Below are 22,019 nucleotides of genomic sequence, written 5' to 3'. Positions count from 1 at the left end.
AGAGGGAACCAGGAACCATGATCGTCACCTCAGTCCTTAAAGGAATGTGTAATCCTCACTGTGGCACAGTGTTTGACCAACCTGTATTAGATTCAAGAGGTCTTCTTGACACTCAGGTAAGAAGGGAGAGGGTTATAAATAAAAATGAGTCTAGAAATACTGAACTGTAAGATAGAACTTCCAAAAGAATGAAACAAAGAGGAGAGAGCTCATCTCACTTCCATCCCCACCTTCAAACAACTCTGCAACATGTCATAGTCACAGGAGCTTTGACTCCAAGGGGACTCTGGGCCTTTCTGGGGCATCTGTGAAACAGTGACACCATCTAGGTATCACCATGACCCATGGAAGCGTGCCCAGCAGAGGAATTGTGACCACTGGTTGGGCACTGCTTTCCCCCATGAACACATAAAGTAATGGAAGAAGTGGCCAGAGTAGACTTGATTATGAACAAACATAAAGAGACCCCAGGGCATTCCTTAAACATCTGCAGGGAGAGGAGGGCTTTGATAAGGAGCTATAAGTCCTGAGGAATAAACCAGTAAAAGTTCAGTTGTCACTATCGATGGGACCACATTCATACTTATAAGCTAGCTGTGTGTGTGCGTGCTCAGTTGCATCTGACTCTTTGTGACCCCATGGACTATAGCCCTCCAGGCTCCTCTGTCCACGGGATTTCTCAGGCAAGAATACTGGAGTGCATAGCCTTTCCCTTCTCCAGGGGATCTTCCCAACCCAGGGACTGAACTTGCATCTCATCCTTGGTAGGCTGATTCTTTATCACTGAGCCACCTGGGAAGCCCCTGATTAGCTAACAACAAAAATCTCCCAGAATCCAGATAGTTGACCAAGTCTGCTCAAATCAGGTCTGTTGGTTATGATTTCTGAAGGGAGTTAATACAAAGGAAACTCTAATTTTTGAAATGGTAACATAAGCACATGGCAAGCAATTCAATACTACACTGAAAAATAAGTCTTCCTTGAGTTCTGTCACCCTTTTCCCTTACCAGCCACCAGACCTGGTTTCTTGTGTATCCTTATCATACTGTACCCACTCTTAGCATAAAGGGGCCCATATCTTAAACTGGAGTCTGGCAAGCTACTTTCTGTAGGCCAGAGCTGGCCTACCACATGTTTTTGTAAAGCCTGTGAACTAAGAATGGTTTTTACATTTTCAGATAGTTGGGAAAATTTCAGAAGAAAGAAATTTCATGACATGAAAATTATACAAAATTCACATTTAAATGTTCATAAACAAAGTTTTATTGGCTCATAGACACATTCATTTGTTTCTGGACAATCTATGGTTTCTTTTTCCCTGCAGTATGACCCGCAAAACCAAAATTTACTATTTAGCCCCTTTGTAGGAAAAGATTGTTTCCTCCTGCCTTATGTAAAGAATAGAAGAAAAATTTAATCCAAGTAATATCATAGTAAACTATGAATAACTATAATGAGTACCTTGGGGATGTGACCTCACCTAATTTTATACATATCATGATAGTAGACTCTTCCTTGCCTCTTGACAGATCCTTCCTGGGTTTGGCAGCTTTAGTCTTAATTGCTCTGTGATTTAATGAGCACCTTCTGTGTACGACAAAGGTCCATATTATCAAAGCTATGGTTTTTCCAGTAGTCATGTATGGATGTGAGAGCTGGACCATAAAGAAGACTGAGTGCCAAAGAAATTATACTTTCAAACTGTGGTGCTGGAGAAGACTCTTGAGAGTCCCTTGGACAGCAAGATCAAACCAGCCAATCCTAAAGAAAATTAACCCTGAATATTTATTGGAAGGACTGACCCTGCAGTTGAAGCTCCAATACTTCAGCCACTTATGCAAAGAGCTGACTCATTTGAAAAGACCCTGATGCTGGGAAAGATTGAGGGCAGGAGGAAAAGTGGGTGACAGAAGATAAGATGGTTCGATGGAATCATCAACTAAATGGACATGAGTTTGAGCAAACTCTGGGAGATAGTGAAGGACAGGGAAGCCTGGTGTGCTGCAGTTCATGGGGTCACAAAGAGCCAGACACAACTGAGAGACCAAACAACAAAAACTACATCTGAAGCACTTGGCAAATGTTTTCACATATGTTATTTCTTTAATGAGGGTTACATCTCTGTCTTCCTTTCTCTAAGACTCTTCCCTTTCTTTGCAGGAATTGCTTCACAATAGGAAAATAACTCCCTGGAAGATGTAAGAAAGATTGTAGCTCTGGAGTCTTTTTTCCTCCTTGATTTCTCCCTTCCATACAAAGAATCCTTTTATAGGTTGAGAATAAGAAAATGAATATTCTCTACCTAAGTGATCTTTGAATTTTGCTTGTTTGCCCCCCAAAAATGAAGTTTTAAAAAACAGTACATTCCCGCAACACATTTTTAGGTTGGCATCTAAAGTTTTTTACCAAAAAATAAACTAGTTCAAAAACTGTAATTGCTGATATATTGCAAAAATTGACATTTTTACATGTTATTACATTGCTTAAATCTCTCTCAATTAAATCTAAATACCACAGCAACTTAATAATCTTCTTCATCATTCTAAGAAATATAAGGAAATGTTCTTTAAATTTTGGGAAAAAAGTTTAATCATCCCTGTGCTTTTTTGAGTTCCTATTGCATTCCACTACACTGAAGAATTTTATCCTAACATATGGTTGAATGTCTATTACTGAATATTCTATCATATTTTCTATAACTAAGTTTTGTATACAAATTTGGATTTAAAAATTTTCTAATGGATTCAATTTTTTAAATGTTTAGACAAATTTTTTTCCGGATTAAGTTTTTTACTAGCTATTAATAATTGGTGCTTAGTAGACTTTCTCTACAAATAGGGTGGCTCACCCTCTGTGTTCCAGAGCACAAGTGGAGACACCCATCTGGTGTGGAGGAAAGAGCATGCAGATGAGAAAGGAAGACGGCACTATCGGGTAACAGCCAGAGCCAGCACTGGCAAAGCACACACATCAAGGGAAGAACACCTTCTTAGAAATGCAGGTGAAGGTTCTGGTTAAATAATGAACTTCGAACAACTGCAGAGAGAGCACCTAAGCATCTCTGAAGTTAGTAATAAAATCCCTGCTAACAGAGAGCCATCCTTTCTATTCAGGTGAATTCATGTATGTATCAACATACAAAACATTAAGTTTGGAATCGCAGCAGATAAAGAAAAATACCTTCTCTACCTTCATGCACTATTTTCCTGAAAAGCTGTTACAATTTATTTTTCAAATGAAAGCATTTTTAAAATAAAGAGGTCATTGCCGAAAATTCAGACAATAGAGAAAAGTATTTACAAAATGCTAAGTGACATTTTATAATTTTGCTCCAATTTACACTCGTACCAGCAGTGGATCTGGGTGTCTGTCTCATCACACCTTCAATGGCATTACTTACTCCCACTTCAAACATTCTTTTCTAATTTGCCAGTGACAAATCCTATCTCACTGTATTGAATTATATTTCCTTGAATATGAGGAAATTGAAAAGAAATTTATTTTATATCTTTATTGTCTGTATGTGATAGATATTTTTTATGTCCTTTGCACCTTTCTATGGAAGTTTGCTTTTTTTATTGATTTAGAGGAGTTCTTTGTATATTGAGTGTACTAGCATTCTGATATATTTATTACAAACATTTCCATTTGTCTTTTAAATATCTTTACTTGAAAAGATTTGCACTGTATGTAGTTAAATATATTAGATTTTTTAAAAGCTTTTTAGTTTTAGTTTTTGGTACAGGGTGATTTTTCTGAGAATTGCTTGCTGACTACTTTTTTCCTTTCTCATTGATTTATAATTTTTCTTTTATTGAGACTGAATTTAGTTTCCCATTGATCATATAGTTACATCTGCATCAAGATCATCCTTTCCTATTATTGTTCATTTGTTTTCAACCTTTTCTAAGATATTCTTACCTTCTTACTTTCTATGATAAATTATCACATCTTGTATACATTCTTTAAGAAAAGTTTCTTTGAGAGTTTGATATGGTACCAAACCTATATATTTAAGGTAGGGAGATTTATATCTTTGTAATAGTCAGTTTTGTCTTTCAGGGGCAAGTTGTGGCTTCATTTATTCAAACATGCTTTTATAACTCTCAATTTTGTAGATTTTCTTTCATGTATGTCCCAACTTCTCCAAGAATGCATCTCCTATCATTTATCTTCCCTGCTTCATGTGGTCATTGATGATTTAACTTCATCTGTCGTCTTCTCCACTATATTGTAAACTCCTAGCAGGCAGGAACCATAGCTATGCTCCTTCTGTATTCCCTCTCACAGCTAGCAGAGTTATGCATACACAGAAATAATATCTGTGGTCCAAGACAGACGTCAAGAGGGATGAAACATGAGAAGATTAGAATGAGGAGGGAAGGAATAGGAGTTTTGAATTAGCAGAGAGAAACTATTATATACAGGAGGGAAAAACAACAGGTCCTACTGTATACACAGGCTTTCCTTGTGGCTCAGCTGGTAAAGAATCTGCCTGCAATGCAGGAGACCTGGGTTCAATCCCTAGGTTGAAAAGATCCCCTGGAGAAGGAAAAGGCTACCCACTCCAGTCTTCTGGCCTGGAGAATTCCATGGACTGTATAGTTCATGGGGTTGCAAGGAGTTGGACATGACTGAGCGACTTTAACTTCATTGTATAACACAGTGAACTGTATTCAATATCCTGTGACAAACCATAATGGAAAAGAATATGAAAAAGAACATATTGAACATGTGTATATGTATGTGTGTATAACTGAGTCACTTTGCTATAGAGAAGACATTAACACAACACTGTAAATCAACTACGTGCGTGTGTGTTCAGTCATTCAGTCACGTCTGACGCCTTGTGACCCTGTGGCCTGTAGCCTACCAGGCTCCTCTTTTCATGGGATTCTTCAGGCAAGAATGTTGGAGTGGGTTGCCATTTCCTCCACCAGGAGATCTTCCTGACCCAGCGATCAAAAAAAGAAAAAGAAGGAGACGAGAATGGAGAACCAGTGCTGACCTTTCATAGCTTCATCCATAACCTACAACTATTCACTTAACACTCTGCCCCATTATACACCCTCAGTTGAATGTTTAAAAATCTAAATGATAGAACTGAAATAAAGATTATAAGGCAATCTTTCATAAATGTCCATATATAGAGAAAGTGACAGGCACAAATTTGACTGCATTGTTTCCAACAGTAAAAAAATAAATAAAACTGGAAACATTAATAAATGTCCATTAACGAGAGAATGAGTACAATAAAGAAATAGTATATGCATAGTGCTATAAGTATATTTGTAAGTGTTATACAGCATTTAAATGAATGGACTAAGTGTTCATATGGATAAACTGAGTAACTTCATATTGAGGAAAAGAATCAGGTTGCAAAGTAATACATGCGGTTTGATATAGTGTATGTACGTTTAAAGATATGCAAAACAATGCTATATATTAATCCTGATATCCTAATGCAAGGGTCAGCAAATATGATCCCCAGGCCAAATCTAGCTTGCCCAGAACTAAACATGCCTTTTTGTTTACATATTGCCTATGGCTGTTTTCACACCACAGTGACAGAGTTTAAGTAGTTGCAACACAATTGCACGTGGTCTGCAAAGCCTAAAATATTCACTCTCTGGTCTCTATAGAAAAAGTTCCTGATCCCTGTGTAACCTGTAGAGACAAGCCTGGAAGTGTTGAATGCACATTCAGGATGTGGTCAGAATGACTGGATGGATACATAGGGAATTTCAAAGCATCTTTAATTCTCCCCTTAAGCTAGGGGTTAAATACAAGAAAGCTGATGATATTATTCAATGTTCTCCATGTTGGAAATATTTCATAATTAAAAACCATGAATGAAATTATATATGTGAAGAACTTCTTCATCTATAAAGATATGCAAACTCATACAGAGATTCTCTCTTACACACTCTTAAACATACAAACACACACACACACACACACACACACACATTCTTGAGGCTTTGAGGAGGAAGTAATTCCTAACTATAAAATGTTGGGGACGTTTAACTGTGGTCAACGAGGTGCTATTGGAAATTTTGATGGCACAATAAAATCTACGTTCAAGAAGATTACTCTTATGAGAAAGTGGGACAGGGGAATAAGCAGTGAAAGAAGAAAAATTCAGGAAATTCTCATTCCGGAAGTGAGATGATTAGGTGCAAAGCAGGGTGGTTTCTGTAAAGATGGAAAGGAAGTGACTTGAGTACAGTTTACAAAGAGGAGGAGGAAGAAGAGAAAGCAGGCTGATGATACAAAGTTTAAGACTTTGGTACTGGTGGAAGCAGGGACAAAATGTTTATTTTACTTTATGTTTATTTGTACTATGATGTAATGTAAACCTTAACTTAAGGACCCAGGAATCATTTCAGAAGTGGTAAGCACTATTTGTTTTTAAAGTGATAAGACACAGAGTGACTGGCAGCTTGGACTCCTACTTTCTGGTTATCGGTTTGTACTTGTTTAGATAGTGTGTGTCACAGGGAGTTCATGGTGGATGGAGCTTCTCTGATTTAGCACAAACCATTTGGAAGAGACCTTGGAAAGACCTTGCTCCAATTAAACGGCCTTGACTCTGATTTAGAAGAATCTCAGCTCTCAGAATATGAAGATAAAAAAACAGTTTCTTGTGCTGGTTCCCCATGAACTCTCCACACCCAACATCACCCTTCTCAGTGACATTTTTCTCAGATAAACCCAGTTGCTGGTGGTAAAGCATACACTTTGTGGGATATCTATGTAGTTCATTCATAAAGGGCAATAAAAAATAAACTTTTTCTAGCCATTATGATTTCATGCTCAGCAGAAGTCCTGGATTCAGCCCAAGGCTGGAAGAATGTTCCTAAGAGAAAAGAGAAAGGAGTTCTAGAAGAAAAGGTTTTATCTCACAGGGGATTTGGTTTTCCCAGAAGTGATCAAACCAAAGTAATTCTTTCGAGGGCCAAAATACAGACTTAGAAAAACAAATCCTTTCCATTTGGGGCAGAATGGATACTTGTAGATGTATGGTTAGAGTCCCTTTACTGTTCAACTGAAATGACCACAACATTGTTAACTGACTATGCTCTAACACAAAATAAAAAGTTTTTAAGAAAAAAACAAACAAACAAAAAACCAAACAGTTCTCATGGGGAAAAAAAGGGAAAAGAGAATAGATCCTTTCCGAAGTTGAGATTTAAAGGACAATGTGTGGCCATTGTGATCACATTATTCTGAGAGTAGTGCTCTGTAAGAACTGGATGACCTTTATTGCTATCACAGTAACCTTTACATCTTTTGTGAAAATAGATTAAAATAATATCTACTATTTTATGAGTACTTATTATGCGGCAGCTTTCATGCTATGTTATCTCATTTGATCTGTAATAAACCAAGTAGGTAATAATATATACACTTAATAAATGAGAAAACTGAAGCTCAAAGAGATTAAGCAAACTTTCCAAGGTCACGCCACTTGTAAGAACCAGAGTGGGGATGTAAACCCACCATCTAACTCTAAATTCATGTTTTCTCATGCAACTCTCCCACTGAGACTGTCATTAACTACTCACCAGTGCTCAGTGAGGGTGATCTGGCACTTCTGCAAGGTCAGTTCTGCCTAAAACATTTCAACATAAGCTGTTTATATGCACAATTAAGTAAGCCTCTACAAAGTTTGCCTGTCATATTATTTTGCCTCTTTTCAAACTTCTTTGCTGTTTCTAAAGTCTTCATTTAGGGACTTCCTGGTGATCCAGTGGCTAAGACTCTGAGCTCCCAATACAGAGGGCCTGGGTTCAATCCCTGATCAAGGAACTAGATCCCACATGCTGCAACAAAGAGTTGTACGTCACAAATAAAGATCCTGCATGCCACAGCTAAGACTCAGCACAGTCAAATAGATAAATAAACAAAAAATAAATACATTTTTAAACAATAAAAAATAAAGTCACCATGTAAAGGTACACTTCCTTCAGGTGCTGTACAATAAAAATATTTTTGAGTCAACCAGACCTCTACTTCTGAGCTTCTGTGCTTTGGAGGTTATACAATAGGGCTCAAAGAGTGGCTGACCTTTATTTTCAACTAAGTGTAAAAGAGGCACCTGGAATAAAGGCCCCCAGGGCCATGAACTTGAGAGTCAGGACTCTAAATTTTGTACCCTAAGCATCTCATTTGTCTTATTCTAGTTCTAGGCCTCCTTTTCAACCTTGACCAGGACTGATCTCCAGCAAACTAACATAGCACTGGGTACCTCTTGGAGCATGCATCCAGTTGTTATCCTCCCTTTGTTTTGGTGGTGATTTGGCTGTCGGTCGCCCCACTGGGGGCTTCCCAGGTGGTACTAGTGGTAAAGAGCCTGCCTACCAATGCAGGAGCTGGAAGAGATTTGGGTTTGATCCCTGGGTAGAGAAGATCCTCTTCCTGGAGGAGGGCATGACAACCACTCCAATATTCTTGCCTGGGGAACCCCATGGACAGAGGAGCCTGGCGGGCTACTGTCCCTAGGGTTGCAAACAGGCAGACATGACTGAAGCAACTTAGCACGCATGCTCACACACACCCCTACTGGACCATCAGCTCTAGGAGAGCTCACTCTGGATCTCCAGTCCCCAGCCTGTGGCCAAGTACACATTAGATACACAATTAATTATTTGTTGACGGATGAGCAGATGAATAAGTGAACTAAACACATAAACAATAAATGAATAATATATCTCACCAGATAACCATTTTTAGAATCAGTCTTATTTTGGCCACAGAATCAACAGTAAATACAGATGTAGGATAACAACACATGCAAGAGCTGAAGAAGGACTTTTTTTTCAGTCACACAAAAAACCTGACAACTAAGGCTGCTTCCCCACAATGTAGTCCTAATTAGTGGTGCAAAAATCCATTCTTGTTGGAAATCTCTTAAGCAATGATCCCCTACATTTTATACATGGACTGACCACCCCAGGAAATAATTTTAATCATCCTCCCAAAGCTTACTTAGTTAATTTCTCTTCCTTGAGAGCTACCAGGAATAGTTTTTGGTCTACTTAACATTCATTCAGTAGGCTGCAGTCCATGGGGTCGAGAAGAGTCAGACACGACTAAGTGACTTCACTTTTACTTTTCACTTTCATGCATTGGAGAAGGAAATGGCAACCCACTCCAGTGTTCTTACTTGGAGAATCCCAGGGATAGGGGAGCCTGGCGGGCTGCCGTCTATGGGGTCGCACAGAGTTGGACACGGCTGACACGACTTATTAGCAGCAGCAGCAACGTTCATTCTTAATAGTCAGGGGAGTTTCTTCCCATTATCTGCTATAGTCAAAATGGTCAAGATGATGGAGAAAGTTACGCTTTCTCCATGACTGACTTGTCTTCTTCTTTTCAAATAATTCATTAGATCTTCTGAAATTTTATGACTATTACTTTTTAAATCAATTTATTTGTAATTAGAGGATAATTGCTTTATACTACTATGTTGGTTTCTGCCTGCCATATATCAGCATGAATCAGCCATAGGTATACGTATGGCCCCTCTCTTGAAACTCCCTCCCACTTCCCACCTCATCCCACCTATTATTTATATAAATCATTCGTTATTTGTAAAAGTGGCCACCTCGGCCTCTCACATTCCATATGCTCTTTTGCAATGAGGGTTTGCCACTACACATCAATAGGTGAAGGCTATTTCCACAGCCCTTGAACCTGAACTGGTCTGGTAACTTCCTTGATCAGTAGAATGGTGGAAGTGATGTTTTGAGACTTCTGAGCTTGCCCTTAAGAGGCACTGACGCTTCTGTTCCCTTAGTCTAAGAATGCTGCCGGGAAACTGTCACATTATTTGTAGATGCCCCAGATATAAAACCTAACGGAGACAGAACTCAGCTATCACACTTGACAGTCACACCAGGACACCAGACCTGTGTGAGGCCATCTTGGACCTTCTGTTTCATCTGATTGCCTATCAGAAAAAGTCACTTGAGTGAGCCCAGGCAAAACTATGAGAGGAACTGCTCCTCTGACTCACAGAAATGTGGGAATTAAGTCACTAAGCTTTGGGGTAGTTGTTACAAAGAAATAAATAACTGCTATAGAACCAGTACTTAGAAGGGGGATTTTTTTTTTTTTTTTAAAGAGGCTAAACAAATGGCTCTGGCTTTGGGATTGGGAGGTGGACAGAGCCTGAAAGGGCAGTGGGGAAACTGGTAGAAATCGGAAGAGTGGGGAGGAATTACTATAGGAAGTTGAAAAATGAATAGGTCATATTTTGCAGTCTCTCCCTCTCTCACTCACACACACACACACACACACACACAGAGGCAAAACTGTTCAACTTGGAAGATACACAGTTTCCTAATGAACCTGTGGGTTTTTGTTTGTTTCGCTCTGATTTGGTTTCAGGAGTGGCAGAGCCTTTTCCCCACTGACCTCCAAGTACCTCTGTGGATCCCTTTGGGATTAAGGAGAACTCCAAATAGTAAGGTGAAGGTGTCAAGAGGTGTTTTTAGCTGTGAATGATAGGTACATGAAGACAGAGATGAGTTAGGAAGGAGCTATTCGTTTTAAGCAGGATTTGAAGGGACAGCACAGTACAGCATTTGGGGCTTCCCTGGTGGCTCAGTGGTAAAGAATCTGCCTGCCAGTGTAGGAGACCCAGGTTCGATCCTTGGGTCGGGAAGACATCCTGAAGGCAGGCATGGCTATCCATGCCGGTATTCTGGCCTGGGGAATCCTATGGACAGAGAAGCCTAGCAGGCTATAGTCCATAGGGTCACAGAGAGTCAAATACAACTGAAGCAACTTAGCATGTGAGAGGTCCAGGATGTGCTGGATTGATAAACAAGACTATTGTATACTTTTGTTCTTCCATATGATATAAGAGTCTCAAAATAAATGATTCCACAGTAAATATCAAATCATGGATGTGGCTATAAGATCCTTTGCTGAGAGCTCAAAAAACATAAGGAGGTGCCTAAGAGACCCTCACATCCAGGTAAAAGAGCTTCTAAGAATTCCAGGGCATTATCTCACAACATTATTTCATAGTAGCTTGACGTGTCCAAAGTAGAAAGAAGTTTGTCTCAAAAAATTATGGAGGTATGTTTTCAGGCATGGAGTAAGTCCCCAAAAGACTAATAAGAAATCCACAAAGTGCTTTAGCAAAGAGGTGTCAGGAGAGCAATGCCATCTTAAACCAAAAGCTAACTCTGCAATCCTTAGAAATAAGTAAAGCCCCACCAATGAATGAGCTGTTTTGATGACTTGCTCTGACCGACAGAATTGTTGTACTTCTGAAGGTAAACCTCAAGAGAACCTTGTTACTTCCCCTTTCATCCTCTTGGGATGTTGTCCTGAGACCCCATGCCATGAAGAAGCCAGGAATGAAATGCTCCAGGACAATGACACTGGGTCATTTCAATTATCCCAGTCAACAGTCTTCATCAAGGCCCCAGTCATGAGAATGAGACCTAGTTGACCCTCCAGTTGATATGTTACCTGATTGAGCTCAGGAAAAACCAGCAAACAGCCACCTAGTCAGCTCACAAAATTATAAGAAATAATAAGTTATTATCTTCTTAAGCCATTAAGTTGTGCAGTAGCTTGTTATATAGTACTAGATAACTGATACAGTCTCCCAAAATGAACAGTATGGCATGTTGTCTTTTATTTTGCTGGGTCTAAAAAAGAGATCCCTTGCTTAAAAATACTACATTTTCTCTTTTAAAGTGGCATTTCAATGTCCACTTCCAATATCAATGCCAAGGGAATTCATTCACTCACATATTTATTCATTCAATATACATTTATTGACTCTGTGTCAGGCATTGAACAGATACGGGAAAAAACAAAAATCATGATCCTTCAAGAGGCTTAGTGGGAAAGTCAGATAAGGACAACAACCCAATCAAAATGGTATGGGGACTGCTATAATAGAGGTAAGGACGAGTCCCTTCAGGAGCACAAGCAAAGGCTTCACTCATTCTGTATTCATTAATTGTTCACCAGGTATGAGGTTTTGATTTCGGTCTTGGAAATAGAATGATGGATGAAACAGAATAAAAAAATAAATCCTGATAATTTGCAAGTAAACAAGTAGTAAGGTTTCCAGTGATGATAACAAGAAAATAAAGGAGATAAGGGATAAAGTGGTGTGCATGCATGCATGCTAAGTCATTAAGTCATGTCTGACTCTTTGCGACCCCATGGACTGTAGGCCACCAGGGATTCTCCAGGCAAGAATACTAGAGTGGTTGCCATGCCCTCCTCCAGGGGATCTTCCACATCTCAGGGAGAGAACCTGAATCTCTCAGATCTCCTGCACTGGCAGGCAGGTTCTTTACCACGAGCGCCACCTGGGAACTGGGCACTATTTTAGAGAGGGTGATCCTAGAAAAGCTCTCTAGAGAGTGGACGTTTGAACTGAGATGTGGAGGACAGGAAGAAGTAAGCCAAAAAAGGGGGAAATAAGTCCAGGCAGAGCGCTCAGCAAGTGCTAAGGACCTTGGCTTGGGTGCTGGACGAATAGCGAAAGCCCAGTGAGGTTGGAGATGAGTAAGCAAAGGGGCAGTGCAGGAGATGAGGTCTGAGAGTAAGCACCTCTCTATGGCCTGTTGACTATGATAAGGAGTTCAAATTCATTCTAAGTGGGAGTCTGACTGACGTTAAGCATGGATGTGACTAGGAGAAAAAGGAAGTCTTTTTGAGGGTGGGGGGCTGGTTCGTGAATTTAATCTCTAAGAAGTAGGCACTAAACTAAGCAGAAGGCATGCAGAGGGGATGGCCATAGGAGGAAAACAGCAGGCTGTCTTCTAAGCAGCCATATATTGTCCTCATGCTGTAGTGAGTGGACTCAGCTCAAACCAGTGGAGAAAGGTGGCCTATTCAAGACCCAATAGCCAGAAAAATGATGATTCCTTTGGGGCAAAAAATTAAAAAGTCCTATCTTGTATCATTTTAAGTCTCAGGTGGATTAAAGACTTTTAAAATGATAAACATTATTGGGATAAAAACACATTTGTGATCTTTATTAAATTCATAAACATTGAAAAAAAAGACTTATTGAACAAGAAACAAATAGGAAAAGAATCAATTTGACTACATTAAAATCAAGAAGACAGAAATCAAGACACCATAAACAAAGCTAAATATATGAAATAAACTGGGAGAAAATGTTTACCACATAAATAATGGCCAAAAATTAGTATAAACAATATATTAATAACTTCTGTAAATAAAAACAGAAAAGATAAACAACTCAAGGAAGAAACTGGCAAAGGATACAAAGAGGAAATTCACCAAAAGGGAAATACAAGTGGTTGATGAACATACAAAAACATCTGAAGCTAGTTATTAATTAGAAGAATGCAAACTAATACAACTAGATACCATTTCCACCATTGAATTATCAACGCTTTTTTGTCTAATAATACTAAAAGTTGAAGAAGATGTGTGGAAATACACATTCTCACACACTGCTAGTGGGGGCATAGTTGTTATGTCTTTTTGAAGGACTCTTTAGCAGTATACTCTGAAAAATAAAAGTACAATTCTAATTCTTAGGTATCTTCCCTGGATAAAACTGTACAGGTACTCAAGAATGTTCACTCTAGCACTGCTTCTATTTAAAATAGGAACTGAAATATCAAAGCTTTATTTGGACTTTTATCCAGAAAAATTAAAATTAATAAAAATTTATATTTACACCTATTAATTTTGGTCACCAGAACTCTGTTGTCATTCTTAGAGCTAACAAAGAGAAAACATATTTTTCCGGTACAATACTTTCTTTCTTATACAATACTTCCCTTGGCAATCAAGCTGCATTATGTTGGCATTGAAATGAAACAAGTGTGCAAAGAAGAGAAAAAGAAGAGCAGACATGCCTTCATTGCCCAGATTGGAAAGGGGCAAACTAAAGGAGAAAATAACTCACTGTGGAGGGCAAGGGGTCTAGGGGACTGCAGATTGGGATGAAAGAACAGAGAGGTAGGAGAAGAGAGGAGGGTGGATATTTTTAGGTACTGATGACTTTTGCCTCCCCTGCAGCTGGGTGACTGAGGATACATAGAGTGATGCCTCGTACATTTCCACCGGTAGAAAACATAACAGCAACAAGAAATACCTGGGAAGAAAAACACTGTTCCCATTTCTTTTAGCCCCTTCATGACGTATGTTGCTAAGATTTAAGAGAAAAATGGGACTGAACAAAATGAAGGGAAAACACTCCCTATCAAGAAAAGAACATGAACCTTCATTCTTTTCTTTATCCACAAACCTAATGACAATGCAAGTCTCTGAAAACCTATCACAAGGTGATATGTATTCTCCTGGTGTTCATAACCTGAGGTTTCTGTGAAACACAGCAGTTCTGAGTGCCTTTTGAAAGTCCCTGATCACAACACCAGGGAGGGTTCACTGAATCTTTAATTAAGATGACAATAACTGAGGTGTCCAGTCAGCTCTCCTAGACTGACCTTTGGGTTAAAGCAAGTAGTGCTAATAACTTTCCACTTGCCCTGCTTGAGCGTAGTTATTAGAAAATGCCCTAAGAAGTTTTAGTAATCTTCACAATTGTGCTAGGTCTTAACAAATCACCCCTGTCAAGATGAAACATTTGTGGTCTGGTCCACCTGCTTTCCTCTCATCATTCCAGATTTCAAATTCTCCCAACCTCCAACAATACCAAGGTAGCAAGAAGAGACCTTCTGAGTTAAAAAGACTTGCCCGTCCTGTTACTTCCTAACTGTGTGATTGCAGACAGGTGACTTGTTCCCTTTGAGCCTCAGTTTTCTCATCAGTAAAATGAGTATAAGAACTTCCATTCAGGGATATTGTGAGAAGGAAACAGGCAATTTAGACAAAGCCTCTGATATGTTGGTATACACTCTTGCGTACAAAGTTCTTTTCTTTTACTTCCAAATACAACGACTGGGTGTTCCACCACCATGTGGCCAGATTTTGGAGGTGTGGAAATAAAAAGAAGGACAGGGATTACATTACTTTGCTTCTCCAACTGGTGGGGAGAGGGCAGAGGTGTGTGGTGCAAAACAATGCTGCAAATCCTGATGAAGGGTCTCAGGATGAAAGCATCATCCCTGGCCAGTATTTTATCAGCTAACTTGAGTTGCATCAGCCATATTGCAACATTCTCAGCAAAACAGAAAAGTCCACGGTGCAAATGGCACAGGTCCACAATTTGGAGGGCGGGGGAGACTCAGAGACAAAGGTGTCTATCATTTTATAAAAATCACACTAAAAACCTGGTATTAGCTGTCTCTATTCCCCTTGTTGATACTGCTGAGGTGGTTCTAAGGCAGCATCAGTGACATCATCAGATTTCTTTAAAGCTCAGGTGAGTTTCTCAGACCAAGGATCCAGCATGAGTCTTTTGCATCCCTTTCCCCAGCCCCTCCCTTCTAAACAAAAACTCAGTTGAGAGAAATATGACCCAGGCTTCGCTCACAGTTGCCTAATTCCCTATGGCAGCATGTAGAGAAGGAGATGCTTTATCTGCAGATTCAGACCTTGGAGAATTTTAGTAATAAAGTTCTTCCTAATATTTTCCATCTTATTTTAATATTTCCATCTGATACTAATATGAGAAATGGAAACCAATAGAAAATTTGCAGTAGGACTCAAAACAGAAAGCTTTTGAAACCTACTCTTCTCCTAGGAAAAACTTTCAGTCAAGCATAACTTAAATATCATTCAAGTCCTAGATCTGAAATCTTCTGACATTAGTAATATTCCCCAACTTGCATTAAGATTTGATAAATCACAGCACATTATACAGACGAGATTGCCTACAGAATCAGAACAGAGACACTTCTGAAATTTACAGTCTTCAGTGATTCTCTTGGGTGATCACAATGTTGAAAAGATATTCCAAAATAATTTTTCAGTAAGAAAAGCAATTTACTTTTTAATAAAGTACTACCCATTGACTTCTGCTTCTTTGTTTTGAAGAATTTTTTTTTCTTTTTTAGAAACCATCATGATCTCACATCAAATTCTACCAACTGAGAATTCATTCATTGACCAAACTTACTGATGCTAAAGAGAAACTTTCAATGACAACGTCCCCTCTGCTGTTTTGGGATGGATACCCCACACCCAGAGGAATCAGGTACTCACTGAGATTGTCTTAGGCTGGAGGTGAACTTTCAAAGCCCTGGGAGGATTCTGAGTCCAATCTTCCTCTCCAAAATGCAGTGGTTTTGCTACAAATGCTCAGGATCTGATTTTGCATTGGGGCAAGTCCAGGAGACAGTGGGGTGAGGAGGAGGGAGTTCCAGCAGGAGCCGGGGCCAGTCACAGGCGGCCTTCCCGCCTAGCAGCATCATCTCTGCCTTGGCTCTGTGCCTCATGGACAGAGATTAGTCATTAACAATCCTTTCCCTGCTAAATGATATAAACAGAGAAAGGAACCTTGGGACATGCTCGAGATTCCCAGGACAAACTCCCAAAGCCCCTGGATAGGGACTGTAACAAAGCGGAGGCACGCCCTGACACCTTTGAAAATGCTTCTCCACAGGCTGTGTTTTAAGGGTCCCAGGTACCCCGATTTTTGCACACAACATCTAAAACTGAATTGTCATATTCCCTCTCTCTCTCCAACTGCTTTCAATAGCTCCACCACCTACAAGGGACTGGAGTTAGCAACTCTGAACCTTTTTGACTCTCCCTCTCCCAGGCTTTCTGTATCAAGAAGTAACAGATTAATGCAGATTTCCTCTTTCTAATGTCTCCTATTTCCAACCCACTGTGCTCCTCTGCTGATTCAGGCCTACCACCACTTCCCTTCTGAACAGTGTTGCTTGGCCTCTATCTCTTCTAACTCTTCTCTTCTGGTTTCTGAATTGCACAGCAGCGTAAAGTGTGGGGCCCTGCTGAGATACCTACTCATCTGCCACAACCTCAGGAAAGAGACTCAACATTTCTGAGTCTTGGTTTCCTTGTCTATGAAATGAGGATGGTGTAACTGTCCTATGTGTGGTGGTGAGAATTACATGCATAGTTTAAAATGCATACAATGTTTATAAAAGTGCCTGACAGAGAGGAAGCACCCAATACATTTTGTTGTTGTTATTCAGTCCCTCAGTCATGTCCAACTCTGCGACCCCATGGACTGCACCATGCCAGGTTTCCCTGTCTTTCACCATCTCCCAGAGCTTACTCAAACTCATGTCATGGAATTGGTGATGCCATCCAACCATCTTGTCCTCTGTTGTCCACTTCTCCTGCCTTCAATCTTTCCCAGGATCAATCTTCTCTAATGAGTTGGCTCTTTGCATCAGATGGTCAAAGTAATGGAGCTTCAACTTCAGCATCAGTTTTTCCAACGAATATTCAGGGTTGATTTCCTTTAGGACTGACTGGTTTGATCTCCATGCAGTCCAGGGGACTCTCAAGAGCCTTCTCCAATACCACAGGTCAAAAGCATCAATTCTTCAGCACTTAGCTTTCTTTATAGTCCAACTCTCACATCCATACATGACTACTGGAAAACCATAGCCTTGACCAGATGGACCTTTGTTGGCAAAGCAATGTCTCTGCTTTTTAATATGCTGTCTAGGTTGGTCATAGGTTTTCTTCCAAGGAGCAAGCATCTTTTAATTTCATGGCTGCAGTCACCATCTGCACTGATTTTGGAGCCCCCCAAAATAAAGTTTCTCACTGTTTCCATTATTTCCCCATCTATTTGCCAGAAATGATGGGACCAATTTTTAATTTTCTGAATGATCTTCATTTTCTGAATGTTGAGTTTTACACCAACTTTTTTCTCTTTCCTCTTTCATTTTCATCAAGAGGCTGTTTAGTTCTTCTTCACTTTCTGCCATAAGGGTGGTGTCATCTGCGTATTTGAGGTTATTGATATTTCTCCCAGCAATCTTGATTCCAGCTTGTGCTTCTTCCAGCCCAGCATTTTTCATGATGTACTCTGCATATAAGTTAAATAAGCAGGGTGACAGTATACAGACTTGATGTACTCCTTTCCCAATTTGGAACCAGTATGTTGTTCCATGTCCAGTTCTAACTGTTGCTTCTTCACCTGCATATAGATTTCTCAGGAGGCAGATCAGATGGTCTGGTATTTCCATCTCTTTAGAATTTTCCACAGTTTGATTATACAGTGGAAGTGACAAATAGATTCAAGGGATTAGATATGATAGACAGAATGCCTAAAGAACTATGGACAGAGGATCATGACATTGTATAGGAAGCAGTGATCAAGACCATCTGCAACAAAAAGAAATGCAAAAAGGCAAAATGGTTGTCTGAGGAGGCCTTACAAATTGCTGAGAAAAGAAGAGAAGCAAAAGGCAAAGGAGAAAAGGAAAGATAAACCCATTTGAATGCAGAGTTCCAAAGAACAGCAAGGAGACATAAGAAAGCCTTCCTCAGTGATCAATGCAAATAAATAGAGGAAAACAATAGAATGGGAAAGACTAGAGATCTCATCAAGAAAATTAGAGATACTAAGGGAATGTTTCATGGAAAGATGGGTACAATGAAGGACAGAAATGGTATGGACCTAACAGAAGCAGAAGATATTAAGAAGAGGTGGCAAGAATACACAGAAGAACTATACAAAAAAGATCTTCATGACCTAGATAATCACGATGGTGTGATCACTCACCTAGAGCCAGACATCCTGGAATCAGAAGTCAAGAGGGCCTTAGGAAGCATCACTACGAACAAAGCTAGCGGAGGTGATGGAATTCCAGTGGAGCTGTTTCAAATCCTAAAAGATGATGCTGTCAAAGTGCTGCACTCAATATGCCAGCAAATTTGGAAACCTCAGCAGTGGCCACAGGACAGGAAAAGGTCAGTTTTCATTTCAATCCCAAAGAAAGTCTTCAAACTGCTGCACAATTACACTCATCTCACATGCTAGCAAAGTAATGCTCAAAATTCTCCAAGCCGGGATTCAATAGTACATGAACTATGAACTTCCAGATGTTCAAGGTAGATTTAGAAAAGGCAGAGGAACCAGAGGACAAATTGCTAACATCCACTGGATCATCGAAAAAGCACAAGAAGTCCAGAAAAACATCTACTTCTGCTTTGTTGACTAAACCAAAGCCTTTGACTGTGTGGATCACAGCAAACTATGGAAAAAACTTGGTGGAAGTCCTACACTCAAATCTATTAGGAAAGCTGTATTTTACTTCTCTTATTAAATAGTATCTGTAGGTCCTGCAGGCTCAGACTCCCTACCCCTATGGGCTTCTTCTATCTTGAAGCATACCACCTCTACCCTTTATTACCAGGAAGAGGGAAAGACCAGCATTGGTAAACACTGCCCTGCCAATTTGAAGAGTCTTTCCCATGACACACAGTGGGCTCTGCAGCTCTGGGCTGCCCAAAGGGTTCCTGCATGACTCCCAGACAAATTCTTCTTGGATGATGAAAGCCTTTGTCATGGCTTCATTCTCTTCATCAGCACTGGAAGGTGAAGGCTGAAAGAATTCTGTGAGAATCAATTGACTACCTGGAACTGTATATATACATATATACAATTGTATATATTTACAAACAATAAAAAATATAAATTTGTATATGTATATATACCTATATACAATTGTATATACATATATATACAATTGTGTATACATATATATACACATATATAAATTTATATTTTTTTATTATTTGCAAAAACAAGTTAGACAACTGTTATATCAGAAAAATTTTAAATAAACTTGTGAGTGTATATGTACCTGGGAATATATGTGTGAGTATGTGTGTGTGTACCCCCTGCTCTGAGAGCTGGTTGTTAAATACTTCCCAGCACACCACTGCCCCCACCTATACTACCCCTATTTCTTCATGGCTCCTCCGTACTCTTAGTTGAAAAACACTGATGTTCTCTTTACTTAATGGGATTCTCCAAGCTCCCTCGTGCATCAGAACCTTTCCTTATCCTGAAATGCTCCCTTTTTTCCTTCTCAGTACCTTTCACCTTGATCATTCAGATCTAGTCTAGGCATGAGAATGTGATGGTGTGAAATGTCAAGAGGAAAATATTGCTGAACTCTTGTATCAGTAGCCAATTTATGGTTGCAGTTCAAGCATGATTTGACAAATGGACCTGCATTCCATTCCATTAATTCCTTCCCGATACACTTATTTTCCTGATATCACACACATGATGTACTGTTAAATTCTTAGTCTCACACAAATTACATTCATAAAAGTGAATGCTCTTTTGGCTCCAATACTACATATGTTGGAAATTCACTAGTTCATCAGAGATATGAACAGCTTTTTTGCTGAATCAAATACTAGTCTTCAAATACTGGAAGAGAATTTATTCAATGTTTCGTGTGTGCTCTTCACAATGTAAATAATCTGCATTATTAACAACACCACAACTTAGACCAAAGGTCAGCAAACTTTTTCTCTAAAGGGCCAAAAAGTAAATATTTTAGGTTTTGCGGCCACATCTGGTCTCTGTCATATTTTTCAAACTTTAAAAAATTTAAAATCTCTTCTTAGCCCACAGGCTATACAAAAACTTCCATAGGCCAAATTTCGTCCTCCAGCCTTAGTCCGCCAATCCCTTGGACCAGCGGCTTTCAACAGGGAAGAAGTGGGGGAAGTCTTGCCCACCAGGGGATATTTGGCAATACCTGAAGACAGGAGTGGTTGTCACAACTTGGAGGAAGTGCTAGTTGCATTTAGTAGGTAGAGAAGACAGACGCTGCTAAAAAACCCTACGGCACACAGCACATCCTTCTGGAACAAGGGATTGTTGAGCCCCAAATGTCAATAGTGCTGAGGTTGAGAAACACTGGGGCTTCCCAGATGGTACTAGTGGTAAGGAATCTGCCTGCCAATGTAGGAGATGTAAAATAGGTGGGTGTAATCAGGAAGATCCCTTAGAGAAGGATACGGTGACCCACTCTAGTATTTTTGCCTGGGAAACCCCATGGACAGAGGAGCCAGGCGGGCTACAGTCCTTGGGGTCACAAAGAGTCAGAAACAACTGAAGCAACTTAGCACAAAAGCATCAAGAAACGGTGTTAGACAATTACCAAAGCAGTAAAAGAAGTACAGATTTGTAGATTTAGTTCATTCCTATGGTGTGAATATCTTCACACTGGCCAATTTCAAGCTATCAGCATGATGTGACTGAACACAGTGATGGAAAGAGAGGTACAGAGGCACATGATTGCTTAGAATTTCCACCATTCGGATACAATAGATCTGAATAGCCACGAGAGCATATATAATTGTGAAATATTTTTAAATAGTTAGAATGTAAAGAGTTTTAAGTACATATTACCCTTGATTTTTAAGTGTCTTTAATTATAAGTTAATGTAATATAACTTTTAATAGGTGCTGTGTTTAACAACCAGTTCAGAAAAACGTGAAAACTACTAGTTCTCATGGGCCAGGGCAAGCTGACTCAGTCCACCATTGGGGGAATGAGGACTTTCTTACATGTTGTCTTCTTAATTTAGGAGCTGCTGCTGCTGCTGCTGCTGCTGCTAAGTCACTTCAGTCGTGTCCGACTCTGTGCGACCCCAGAGATAGCAGCCCACCAGGCTCCCCCTTCCCTGGGATTCTCCAGGCAAGAAACACTGGAGTGGGTTGCCATTTCCTTCTCCGATGCATAAAAGTGAAAGTGAAGTCGCTCAGTCATGTCCAACCCTCAGCGACCCCATGGACTGCAGCCTACGAGGCTCCTCCGCCCATGGGATTTTCCAGGCAAGAGTACTGGAGTGGGTTGCCATGCAGTTTAGGAGCTAGGAAGTATTATCTTCATTTTTTAAATGAGAAAAGTAAGACATATATTCAATGGCTCATGAAAGCAAGAAAGCTGGGCTTTAAGTTTAACTTCTTTTCTCCAAAACTGCTATATTTTCTCCTATATTTTGTTCTACAATCAATCCAAGCAAAGTGAAATCAAAATATTTGTTCTATGAAGTGCTTCTCAATACTGGCTTATTTTAGTTAGTTGCTAAATAGAATACAAATGAAGGAAGTCATTAAATATATTGACAGTGACCAACTT

At 39.7% G+C, this 22,019-nt stretch overlaps 1 protein-coding gene across 6 annotated transcripts in view; it reads right to left on the bottom strand.

Annotated features, from left to right (window-relative positions):
• Positions 1-16,233, bottom strand: part of NR1H4 (nuclear receptor subfamily 1 group H member 4) — an 80,053-nt gene extending 63,820 nt beyond the window's left edge. For all 6 annotated transcript variants that reach the window (XM_060413094.1, XM_060413095.1, XM_004006653.6 and 3 more), the window contains exon 1: positions 16,129-16,233. The gene's annotated coding sequence lies outside the window, so the exon portion shown is untranslated. The remainder of the gene's footprint in view (positions 1-16,128) is intronic.
• Positions 16,234-22,019: the final 5,786 nt, after the last annotated feature.

The sequence above is a fragment of the Ovis aries genome, chromosome 3, assembly GCF_016772045.2.
Source record: "Ovis aries strain OAR_USU_Benz2616 breed Rambouillet chromosome 3, ARS-UI_Ramb_v3.0, whole genome shotgun sequence".
Lineage (NCBI taxonomy): Eukaryota > Metazoa > Chordata > Mammalia > Artiodactyla > Bovidae > Ovis > Ovis aries.
This window is presented reverse-complemented; position numbering and strand designations above follow the sequence as displayed.